The sequence below is a fragment of the Bubalus kerabau genome, chromosome 2 (assembly GCF_029407905.1).
Source record: "Bubalus kerabau isolate K-KA32 ecotype Philippines breed swamp buffalo chromosome 2, PCC_UOA_SB_1v2, whole genome shotgun sequence".
In the NCBI taxonomy this organism is placed as follows: Eukaryota; Metazoa; Chordata; class Mammalia; order Artiodactyla; family Bovidae; genus Bubalus; species Bubalus kerabau.
In genome coordinates this window covers 127,146,544-127,157,622 of record NC_073625.1, presented here as the reverse complement: position 1 = coordinate 127,157,622, position 11,079 = coordinate 127,146,544, and the positions used below count along the sequence as shown (strand labels likewise).

The following is an 11,079-nucleotide window of genomic DNA, read 5'->3' as shown; positions in this document are numbered from 1 at the left end:
AGCCCAGCGTTTCTCATGAGGTACTCTGCATATAAGTTAAATAAGTAGGGTGACAATATACAGCCTTGACGTACTCCTTTTCCTATTTGGAACCAGTCTGTTGTTCCATGTCCAGTTCTAACTGTTGCTTCCTGACCTGCATACAGATTTCTCAAGAGGCAGGTCAAGTGGTCTGGTATTCCCATCTCTTTCAGAATTTTCCACAGTTTATTGTGATCCACACAGTCAAAGTCTTTGGCATAGTCAATAAAGCAGAAATTGATATTTTTCTGGAACTCTCTTGCTTTTTTGATGATCCAGCAGATGTTGGCAATTTGATCTCTGGTTCCTCTGCCTTTTCTAAAACCAGCTTGAACATCTGGCAGTTCATGGTTCACATATTGCTGAAGCCTGGCTTGGAGAATTTTGAGCATTACTTTACTAGCATGTGAGATGAGTGAAATTGTGCAGTAGTTTGAGCATTCTTTGTCATTGCCTTTCTTTGGGATTAGAATGAAAACTGACCTTTTCCAGTCCTGTGGCCACTGCTGAGTTTTCCAAATTTGCTGGCATATTGAGTGCAGCACTTTCACAACATGATTTCTTTCAGGATTTGAAATAGCTCAACTGGAATTCCATCACCTCCACTAGCTTTGTTCGTAGTGATGCTTCGTAAGGCCCACTTGACTTCACATTCCAGGATGTCTGGCTCTAGGTGAGTGTACTTTTATATGTTTAGGGAAACTGAAAAAGCTCACATGACTGAGTCTACTGTGATATTTGCTTTATTGTGGTGGATTGCAACTAAACTTCCACTATCTCCAAGATATGCCTGTGTGTGTATGCGTGTATATCTGTGTGTGTGTGTGTGTGTGTGTGTGTGTATTCTGCTTATTGTTCTGTTTTTCTGGAGAATGCTGACAGATACAGGCTGTTTGGAGACTGAGATAGCAGCTGTGGACTAGACATGTTTGCAGGGCCTACCCAACTGTAACTGTGCTGTTTTAGAGCACATCTTGCCCCCATGCCTTGTGCCTGCTGACCAAAGCTGATTGCACTAGACGGGAGGAACGGGCACCTGACCCGAAGGCAAGCAACCAGTCACGGCCTGGCCTGATCTGATCCAAAAGAAAGAGCCAAGCCAATTAGTTTTCTTGTTTTAGGAGCCTAAATAGGAACTAAAGAAAGAATTCACCAGCTGGTAGAGGACAAGCAATTGAAAGACAGAATAACTGGGAGTCAGAGAAGAAGACTGTCATGGGATGTGACCTCGTGACGGTCTGCATTTTTGTGAGTCTGTTACCAATCTTTAAAATTTGGGAGATTTCACATTAAAATCAAGCTAGAAGTAACACACGGTCTGCGTGGCTGCAGTCTGCTGGAGCTGGGGTGCTGCCTCTTTACACGGGCCTTGTGTTTTCCCATCCAGCCCTCACCATGCTCCACTTGGCTCTATCTGGCCAGCCTCACATTTATGTTACCTGCCTGGCACGTGTGAGTACTGCTGCTTGCAACCCCTGAATTGGAGGATAGGTTCTTAGAATTCCTTCTCAGGAACTAGAGTTGTTTTGAACACAGAGCCTTCAGAATTCTGGAAGCAAAACCCTAATGTGTTTCCTGTGCCCAGATTTCCTTGAAATGCCCCTCAATCTTCAGCATGGAGCCTTATAATAAATCTTCATTACTCAGACTAGGGTGAATGGGTCTCCATTCCCTACACTGGCAAAAGTCCTGTGCACACAAAGGTGACAATGAAAACGCCCCCTTTCTCTGCCCAGGCCTCTCAGAGGCTACAGTTTGCACAATGGGCTGCTCTCTTAGGAGGACTCCAGAGAACACTGGCTGGTGATGGGGACCTGTAGCCTTGGGGCTCAACTGGGCACCAGTAACTGGGGTTGGGCTTATTTTTGCCAGAAGAGATAAAGGTGCTAAGAGTTGCCGCAGGCTGGCTCATGGGCCAATAGTTTGGTGACTACCAAAGGAACTCCCACAAGGTTCCCTGGAGGTTACCTGGGGCCAGGTGTAAGCAAGGCACAGATTGGTCCTCTGGACACCAGGGGAAGCCAAAGGTGGGGTCCAGTGGGACCTTGGGGAAGCTGACCCAGGCCAGGGAGGAGAAGGAACTTTAGCCCTAGCACAGGAGCTGGGAAGTGGAGAGCCCAGCTAGACTGTGGAAGGGGCACAGCATTGATGCCTTTGTGGGGCATTGCTGGCTTAGCCCTGAGAGTCTTCCCATCTCTGCACAGCCACCTCCAGCAGCTCTGCTTTGGCAAGGATTTCGAGTCAGAGACATGCAGGCTCCAGGGGATTGCACTTGGCTCTCGCTGACTCCCAGGTACCTGGACATGAGCCACCAACCTCAGTGCACAGTAAGGGTTTTTTCTGCCTTCTAGAGTCAGAGGCTTCAGCTGAGACTCATGGGGATCTGACCTGCAGCCTGGGCCCCGGGGTGAGCACAGGATCCCTATTCTGAGACCTTAATGCCTTTTGAAAGTAGGAAGCTCCTCCATGTCAGACTTTCAGTCAATAGTGGGAGTAACTAGCATGGTTACCTGAGAAAGGAGAAAAGCAGAGTAGTTTTCTTGACATTGTCCATGACTGGATGAATGGTAAACCACTCTCTGAACTCGACTTGGTTCTCTCTCATTTGAAACAGGCTTTTAAAATTAGATTATTTCCTGAATCTAAAATAACAACATTCAAGGTAGTGAATTTGGAGAAGACAGAACAGAATAAAAAAGAATGTAAATACTAATGTTGCATGAAGTGAAGTGAAGTCACTCAGTCCTGTCTGACTCTTTGCAACCCCGTGGACTGTAGCCCACCAGGCTCTTCCATCCATGGAATTCTCCAGGCAAGAATACTGGAGTGGGTTGCCATTTTCTCCTCCAGGGGATCTTCCCGACCCAGGTTTCAAACCCAGGTCTCCTGCATTGCAGGCAGATGCTTTAACCTCTGAGCCACCAGGGAAGCCTAATGTTGCATAGTGTCAAGCATATTTACTGATTGCTCTCAGGGCAGCCTCAGAGCTGAGGAAGTAGCACTGGGGATGTGGTCTGGTCTGAGTTGAAACCCACCATGAGTTTTTCCCCTGTGGAGCCAGCCCAGACTCTGGAACACCCAGCAGCAGCCATCATGTGCCAGGGGCTGCTCTAAGCTCTGGAACAATAGCTCCCATTCCTGAAGGCAATCATTATCTTCTCTTAGAAAGCTCCAGAACTGGCTCAGTAGCCAGATAAATCCCTAAATTCCTTTCAACATTACCTTAAGTCAAGTATAACCTTCCAAGAAGCCTTCTCTACCTACCCCAAAGCAGCTGTAATTATTTCCATATAGCCATGCACAATATACCCCCCAAAACCAATGGCTCTTTTTAATGCAGAATGACCCCAGTGTGTGTCTCCAAGCCAGCCCACCACACTCAGGTCTCTGTCTAGAAGGCCTCTGCCTTCCTCCCAGCTCACACCTTTGCCTGGCGCATGTCCCTGAACTCCCTGGTCTGGCTCCAACAGCTTGTTTTCCGTTGGCCAGTTCAGCACATGTTCCTCCAGAGCCATGTGACACATGATTAAAAACAAGTTCTGAGTTCTGAGACACCACTTTAAATAAGTTGCTCATGTAATAAATCTCCCAGGAGAACATCTTTTCTTTCCTACATGTCAACAGCCCCGAGTCAATCTCTAACCAAAACATACTCCCACAAATCCTGCTTAAACCTCCAAATTAATTTCCTTTGACAATAAACCTCTACTAAGCACCTATCATATTCAAGATCCTCTGGGTGCAGTGGACATCAGCCAGTTAAGACGTGTTCACCATCAATGAGTCACGAGACTCCAAAATGTAAATGAGAAAGGAAAGGGCCCACAACCAAGGGAAGCAACCTCCCATTATGCTGGGGAGGAAAATAAGGCCCAGCGTGCGGACAAGTCTTATTTCTCCAGTGTCCCGTGGTTATTGTCAGAGCCAGGCCTAGAGGCCAGGTCTTTGAACTCCTGGGCCAGGTCATTGCTATTTCACCATGAAGGGGCAAACGTGAGCTTTCCAGGCAGGTGAAATAAAGGAGAGAAGGGGACTGAACACAGACCTCTCTAAAGGCAACCTCTTCTCAACCTCTCCTACCTCATCCAGCCTGCTTATTCCCCAGACAGGACTCTCCCTCCAAGATACTAACAGCAGGTGGGGCCACAGGAGTGTGGATAAAGTCAAGTTAGGTCCATCCCTTAGCTCTGCTGGTTTAAAACACTAATCATTAATGTTTGTTTCACTTTACTTGTGTGAACCAGACAAAGGGCTCAATTTAATGTGCAAAACAATCGCCTCAGCAGTGTTTTAAATGTGGATTCTGGGCCCTCCCTTGTGATGCTGAGCTGGAATCAGTGATTCTGATGTGGCTGATTCCCTCAGTGAAACGTAGGGATGATTAGTGCAATCCATTTCACCTGCCTTCAGTAATCAAGGTCGTTTTAAAAATTGCATGTCCTCCAAGTGGCATGTTGTCTAACAATAAGATGTCTACCCAAGTTATTTCCCAGGAACTTGGAGTCAGTTGTCTGGTTCAGCTGAGCTGAAAGTCAGTTACACGTGTCTAGTTCTAGCTGAGCTGGTAAAGACTACCAGCTGGATAGGATCATTGACCCTCCAATTGGCACATGTGCGTGTCTGGCTTGGTGATTTTTGACATCAGAAGGCTGAAAACTCCACCCTCAGAGGCCTGTAGACTAGTTACATATGCATAGAATTTCAATTCTTGCACCTTTTTCCAATCACCTTTCCCCATGCGCCCCATGCCTTACTCTGCCCTGACGCCTTATTCCTAAGCCTATAAATAGCCCTGTCCCTTTGCCTTTGGGGAGACGGAGTTGAGATTTGTCCTCCTGTCTCCTTGCTTGACTTCCTCGAGAAAAAAAATTTTTTTTTTTTTTTTTTTTGCTGCAAACCTCATCATCTCAGCATTTGGCTTGCTGTGGGTGGGCAAACGGAACCTGCATCAGTGACATGGGCTGGAGCAAGCTATGAGGTAGAGGGAAGAGGCTGGGGAGGCTGGGTATCTGGAGCTGGCTGGCAAGCCAGCTGCATGACTTCACTCCCAAGAGTGTTGTTAAATGAGGAGCTCGGGTGGGATAACCCAGTAGACCCTGTAGCTCTGTCATTCCAGGTTGGGTCAAGGGCTGCATCCCTGATGCTCAGGCCCCTTGGCTTGGCCCAGTGGACACGCACAGAGTGACTGAGGACATCAGCCACACTGAAATCCACCTGCACGGGGTTCCTTGGACAAAGCTCTCTCCTGCAGATGAACCTGGAGATGAGTCCCTGGTCCCATTGGAAGATCTTAGGCCTATTGACCATTTCCCAAGGTGTGTGTCCTTCCCAGGGGCCCTGAGAACAGAGCCTGGCCGAGGGGCCTCTCTAGATGGGACAGGTCCTCCTGACTCGGACATCTTGTTTTTTTTTTCTTCCACTGATGTGTTTACTTCTGAAGTGCTCATACATGTAGGAGGGGATGAGTTCACAGACACAAAACACATGATCCTCCAAAGGGAGAGGAAAAGTGGGGTCCTGGGGACAGTCAACTATGAGCCAGAGAGCCTGGAGGCACCATGAAGGTAAGACAGGGTCAGACCCGATTTCCAATCCCGACTCTGCCACTTACCAGCTGGGGGTAATCCAAGTGACTCAACTTCTTTGTGCCTCGTCTGAGGAAAAACAAGCGGGACTAATCAACTTGATCTGCAGGGTTGTGGTGAGAATGAAATCTGATTACCCACACGGAGTACCTGAAGCTTAACAGGGGCTCAGACATCCAGCCTTCCCCGCCTCCTGCAGCGCTCTCTCTGGCCCCCACACTCTGCTGGGGAGGCTGTTGTTGCCTTGTCTCTCCAGCTTTGGAGTCATCGGAATAGAACAGGAGTGGGGGCAGGACGCCTTCTCGCTTTAGTGTTATTGAAAAAGAAACATCTACCCCTAAAGCAAACTCTGGGGAAACAAAGGGAAATGAACAAAGCAAATATAAATCCATAAAATGAAATGCAGATTACAGCTCCCACAAAAGCCTTGATAACTGCACTACCCACCCCCCACCGCCCCAGCTCCCAGGGACAATGGGGCCGGTTGGAAACTGCAGCTCCTCCCCAGCTGAAAATTGAAGCCCTGTCCCTCTCGTGGGGCCTCCTCTGCCTCCAGGCTGTTTTCTCAGCCCAGGAGGGTGGGAGGTGCCTAAACTGGAGGCATAGAATGCACACTCCTCTGTGGCTCCCGGCCCAACCCACACAACGTTTTCCCACATCCCCATCCCCCTGGTGGCCCCTAAAAGGACAAGAACTACAGCCCGCCCCCACAGAGCTGCACGAAGCCTGTCACGACTCTGGGCTCGGGGGGGACGGCTCCTAAGTGGTGGGCGTAGGACAAACGGCAGGAGGCTGACAGCCCTGCCTTTACTGCATCTGGACCAGGCCTGCGTTGCGGCTGGCTGTTGGGCACAGGGAAAGACTGAGAACAACAGCGGCAGGGATGCAGTCCTGGAATGCATGTCTCACCACCTGAACTCAGCCTGGAGGGTCAGGGTGGGGGCCGCTTAGAGGGCTGGCCTTGTGCGACAGGCACCTCAAGAGCACAGCTGGTAGAACCAAGGCTCTGAGGAGTTGGGACAACTGAGAGGAGCCCCACCCCCAGCTCACTAAGACTGAAGGAGGAGACCCTCAGCGCCAGTGCTCCTGGGGGGAGCGGCAGGAGTAACCACCACCACACAAGCTGCCTTTGCTGTGAGAGTTAAGTGAGGCTTCCAGGGCCCGGGCCTGAAGGTGAGGCTGGGATCTCATCAGGAATCCAGAAAACTGGACAACGAGAGATTTAGGGAGCGGAGGGTGCTTAGCAGGGAGAAAGAAGCCTGGGCACCTGGGTTGACATTAGTGAGGGTCCACCTGTGGAAGAGGAATTTGCCATATTTAGGGACACCTCAAGGCTTCGCAGGTGGCGCTGGTGGCATAGAACACGCCTGCCAACGCAGGAGACATAGAGACGCGGGTACCATCTCTGGGTGGGGAAGATCCCCTGGAGGAGGGGATGGCAACCCACTGCAGTATTCTTGCCTGGAAAATCCCATGGATGGAGGAGCCTTGTGGGCTATTGTCCATGGAGTTGCAAAGGGTCAGAAACAATTGAAGCACACTAACAGGGACACCTCAAGGCAAAACCCAAGGGTAGAAGGTGCAGAGAGAACTTGCCACCACTCAGAGCTATTAACAAGGGAGCATTGCAGCCTTTAGAGGAAGGGTCTGTTTTTAAGTTGGAAGAGACATGCCCCAAGTGAGAGATGTCAATGGGCATACCAGTTACAAATCCAACAACAGGCTCAGAGAGCCCTCTGTGATACTTTGAGCAGGCTAGTGGTGCACAAGGATGACTGAACACAGGCATGTGAGCTTCCCGGCCAGATAGACAAACCAGCATCTCTGGGAGTACTCCCAACCCTCACCTTGAACATCATCAACTCCGGATTCTCAGAGCTGCTCCTGAAGGAGTCCAGCCCTCAGCTCCAAGGTGTCTGCAGCCAATGCCTGCTAATCTGAAGCTCTGCCTGTGCCCTTCAGGAGCCTGGGGATCATGCTACTGGATCCTAGGAGTGCACATCCCTGTCAACAGGGGCACAAGCAGACTCTGCCAGAAAGAAGGGATGGTGTGTCATTCACCATGGAAAACTTCCCTGAGGGCACATTCTGTTTGCATCAGGCCCCAGTCCAGTGGGTCCAGTTGCCCGTCCAACCCAAACTACAGCCTGTCTGAATGCCCATTGTTTACAGCACCCTCGCTAGGAGGCCTTATGGTCTATAAACAAAGGGAATCCCACAGAGGGACCCTCCAAATGGCTATGCCTATCCATTCCCTGCTGCTGCTACTGCTGCTAAGTTGCTTCAGTCGTGTCCGACTCTGTGCGACCCCATAGACGGCAGCCCACCAGGCTCCCCCGTCCCTGGGATTCTCCAGGCAAGAACACTGGAGTGGGTTGCCATTTCCTTTTCCAGTGCATGAAAGTGGAAAGTGAAAAGTGAAATTGAAGTCGCTCAGTCCTGTCTGACTCTTAGGGACCCCATGGACTACAGCCCACCAGGCTCCTCCATCCATGGGATTTTCCAGGCAAGAGTACTGGAGTGGGGTGCCATTGCCTTCTCCGCTGCCCTCATTTGCCCCCCACCCCCGCAATGAGGATGTCCTGTATTGGGCCCCCAGGTCAACTTGAAAGCTCAGAAAGGGCAAGAACTCCAAGGGTGGTCTAGAAGCTCTTACACACAGGCTCAGGAGCTGAACCGAGCCCTCTGAAGAAGCAACTGCTGGACCAGTGAGTGGAGCCCCGACTCACAATCAGCTGTACAAGCACAGGCTGGGGACCACGTGTCTCACTGTGATCCACAGAGAATCACCTGGAGGTTTTAAATGACTTAGGAGACAATGGAGTGATGTGACCCCAATGAGATCATCCAATCTAGAGATTCATTCAATGATGCCTGGGATGTTGGGGCAGCCCTGTGTCCTCCACTGAAACACATCCACACCAGAAGAAGGGGGACATGAGAACCTGAGCTGGAGAAGGTGGATGGAAGATGGGTGTGGGCAGCTAGCTTCTTCACATTGAAGAAGGGTTGGAGTGTTTCTAGATTAAAACCTGGTGGGTCAGAGTTCCAGGGCAGCAGACTCAGACTAGAATAGGGAAAATCTTTCAAACAGAGGAGCACTGCAGCCAAGTGGGCTGCCGGAAGGAAGCTCTCAGGAAAGTGGACAAGAATGCGGTCTCAGGGACTTCCCTGATGGTCCCGTGGTTCAGACTGCAGTTCCATCCCTGGCTGGGGAACGAAGATCCTGCATACCTCACTGCTGCTGCTGCTAAGTTGCTTCAGTAGTGTCCAATTCTGTGCAACCCCGTAGACGGCAGCCCACCAGGCTCCTCTGTCCCTGGGATTCTCCAAGCAAGAATACTGGAGTGGGTTGCCATTTCCTTCTCCAATGCAGGAAAATGAAAAGTAAAAGTCAAGTCGCCCAATCATGTCCGACTCTTAGCGACCCCATGGACTGCAGCCTGCCAGGCTCCTCCGTCCCTGGGATTTTCCAGGCAAGAGTACTGGAGTGGGTTGCCATTGCCTTCTCCGGCATACCTCATAGTGTGGCCAAAAAATAAAAAAGAACAGAGTCTCAGGGACAGCCACCTCAGGTTCAGCTCTAGCACAGAGCTGTTATGTGACCATGGCAAATTTCTTAACCTCTCTGTTCTCATCTGTAAAGTGAAGGAAATAATGGTAGCTATCTCCCAGGGCTATTGTGAGTGATAGGAGGCAATGTTGGTAACAGTGTTGAACAGTGTCTGACACACACTTGTGTCAAGGCTGTGAGACCTCATTGCTGGAAGCAGTGGAACCTGGGCAGGCAGGAGATCCCCCCTGCCTTCGGCGGGAGACTGGACCAGACTTTGGTACAAAGAGTGGAGTGTGGGCTTGGGTGACAAATGGCACGAAGTGAGCGCTGAGACTTTGGGCAAACCACAAAACCTCCAGGTCTCAGTTTTCACGGCTGTCAGTGAGACTAGCTCTCACTTCACAGCATGGTCACTAGGATTAAGTAGCCACATGGACAGATTCCGTCTTACTGCTTGTGTGAGTGTGTGTTTTTGAAATTGGTGATAATGAAAAGTATTTAAAGAATGCCCCACTATGGATGGGCCCTGGCAGACAATGGACGCAAAGCTGGTGTGATCCCTTCCCTTCCCCGCTTCCCAGTGCCCTGTGGCTCCCCGGCACCAGATCTGGTCTTCAGCCACCTTCTGGCAGGTCTTTTGTCCTTCTACAAAAAATGCTCTCTCCTTTCAGGCAGCTTTGTGTGACTCACACTCCTTTGCAGTGAATGTTGTGCTGGAGGCCCCCATTACAGAGAATGAGCAGAACAAACACATTGGTCTAAACAGGGTTTGATGGGCAGGATGTTTCACATTCAGCTTTACTACCAAAGAGACAGAAGATAGGCCCCTGGATGTGTGACGGCTGGCCTGACTCTCTCCCCTGCCCACCTTTGTCCCCTGACCTGTGTCCACAGTATATTCAGTCCCAAGGACCAGGCCTACTCACTCACACATGCTCACCTGCACCTGGCTGGCTGGCAGGAGCCAGGAAGCTACGCTGGCAAGGAGAGGAATGATACTTCTTCTCGGAGCTCGTCTTGCACTTAATGTGGGATGCTTTAACTGAACACCTACTCCGTTCAGGCACACGGGATTCCTCACTCTCTAGAAACTTAGACTTTGTCAGGAGGGGAAGGCAGATCATGAACCCCTCCAGGTCTTTCTGACAGCACAGTGCGTGCGCTCAGCTGCCCACTTGTGTCCTGTGTCCCACTCTGTGTAACCCATGGGTGCAGACCCCAGGCTCCTGTGTCCATGGCATTCTCCAGGCAAGAATACTGGAGTGGGTTGCCCTTTCCTACCCCAGGGGATCTTTCCAACCCAAGGATCTCCTGCATTGCAAGTGGGTTCTTTACCACTGAACCACTGGGGAGTCTCATGACAGCACAGAGAAAGTGCTATAAAGTGTAGAGGAGAAAGAGACTTTGCAGTCAGAGGGGCCCAAGAAAAGCTTACTACAGTTGCCATTTGTTGAGCACCTACACCTTGTAGGTACTTCCTTTATCTCATTTAACCTACACAATCTGTGAGGAATGAGATTACTATCACTCCCATTTTATAAATGAAGAAACTGAAGTTCCAAAAGGTGAAATAACATTCCTCAAATTATGCAGCCAGTAAAAGGCAGAACCAGGACAAAGTTTCCGAGTCTAAAGCATGTGTTCTTCCAGAAGGCCAGGCTGCTGACCTCTTAGAGAAGGCTGAATTTGACCTGAGCCTGAAAGTGGGTTGATACTTTAGGCAGCTCTGGAGGTAGTGGGTAAGGCATTCCTTCTGCTCCCCAGCTTCTAGATGGGCACCAACTGCCTGCTCTGAGACAAATCTAATGGTCTTCCCTTTTCTTCCCACAGGTGGCTGATGAACCTCATGGCAGGCTTGGGGAAAGGCCCTCCTCCAGCCCCTGTGATTCAGCCCTAAATAAATAACCACACTGTCCA

At 50.2% G+C, this 11,079-nt stretch overlaps 1 long non-coding RNA gene across 2 annotated transcripts; it reads left to right on the top strand.

Moving 5' to 3' along the window:
* Nucleotides 1–4,844: 4,844 nt before the first annotated feature.
* Nucleotides 4,845–5,984, top strand: LOC129643753 (uncharacterized). 2 transcript variants are annotated; one of them, XR_008710485.1, is made up of 4 exons: nt 4,845–4,999; nt 5,138–5,336; nt 5,462–5,585; nt 5,716–5,984. It is a non-coding gene; the product is annotated as an uncharacterized LOC129643753 (long non-coding RNA). The 2 variants fall into 2 exon arrangements; XR_008710484.1 differs by having other exon boundaries at nt 4,845–5,336.
* Nucleotides 5,985–11,079: the final 5,095 nt, after the last annotated feature.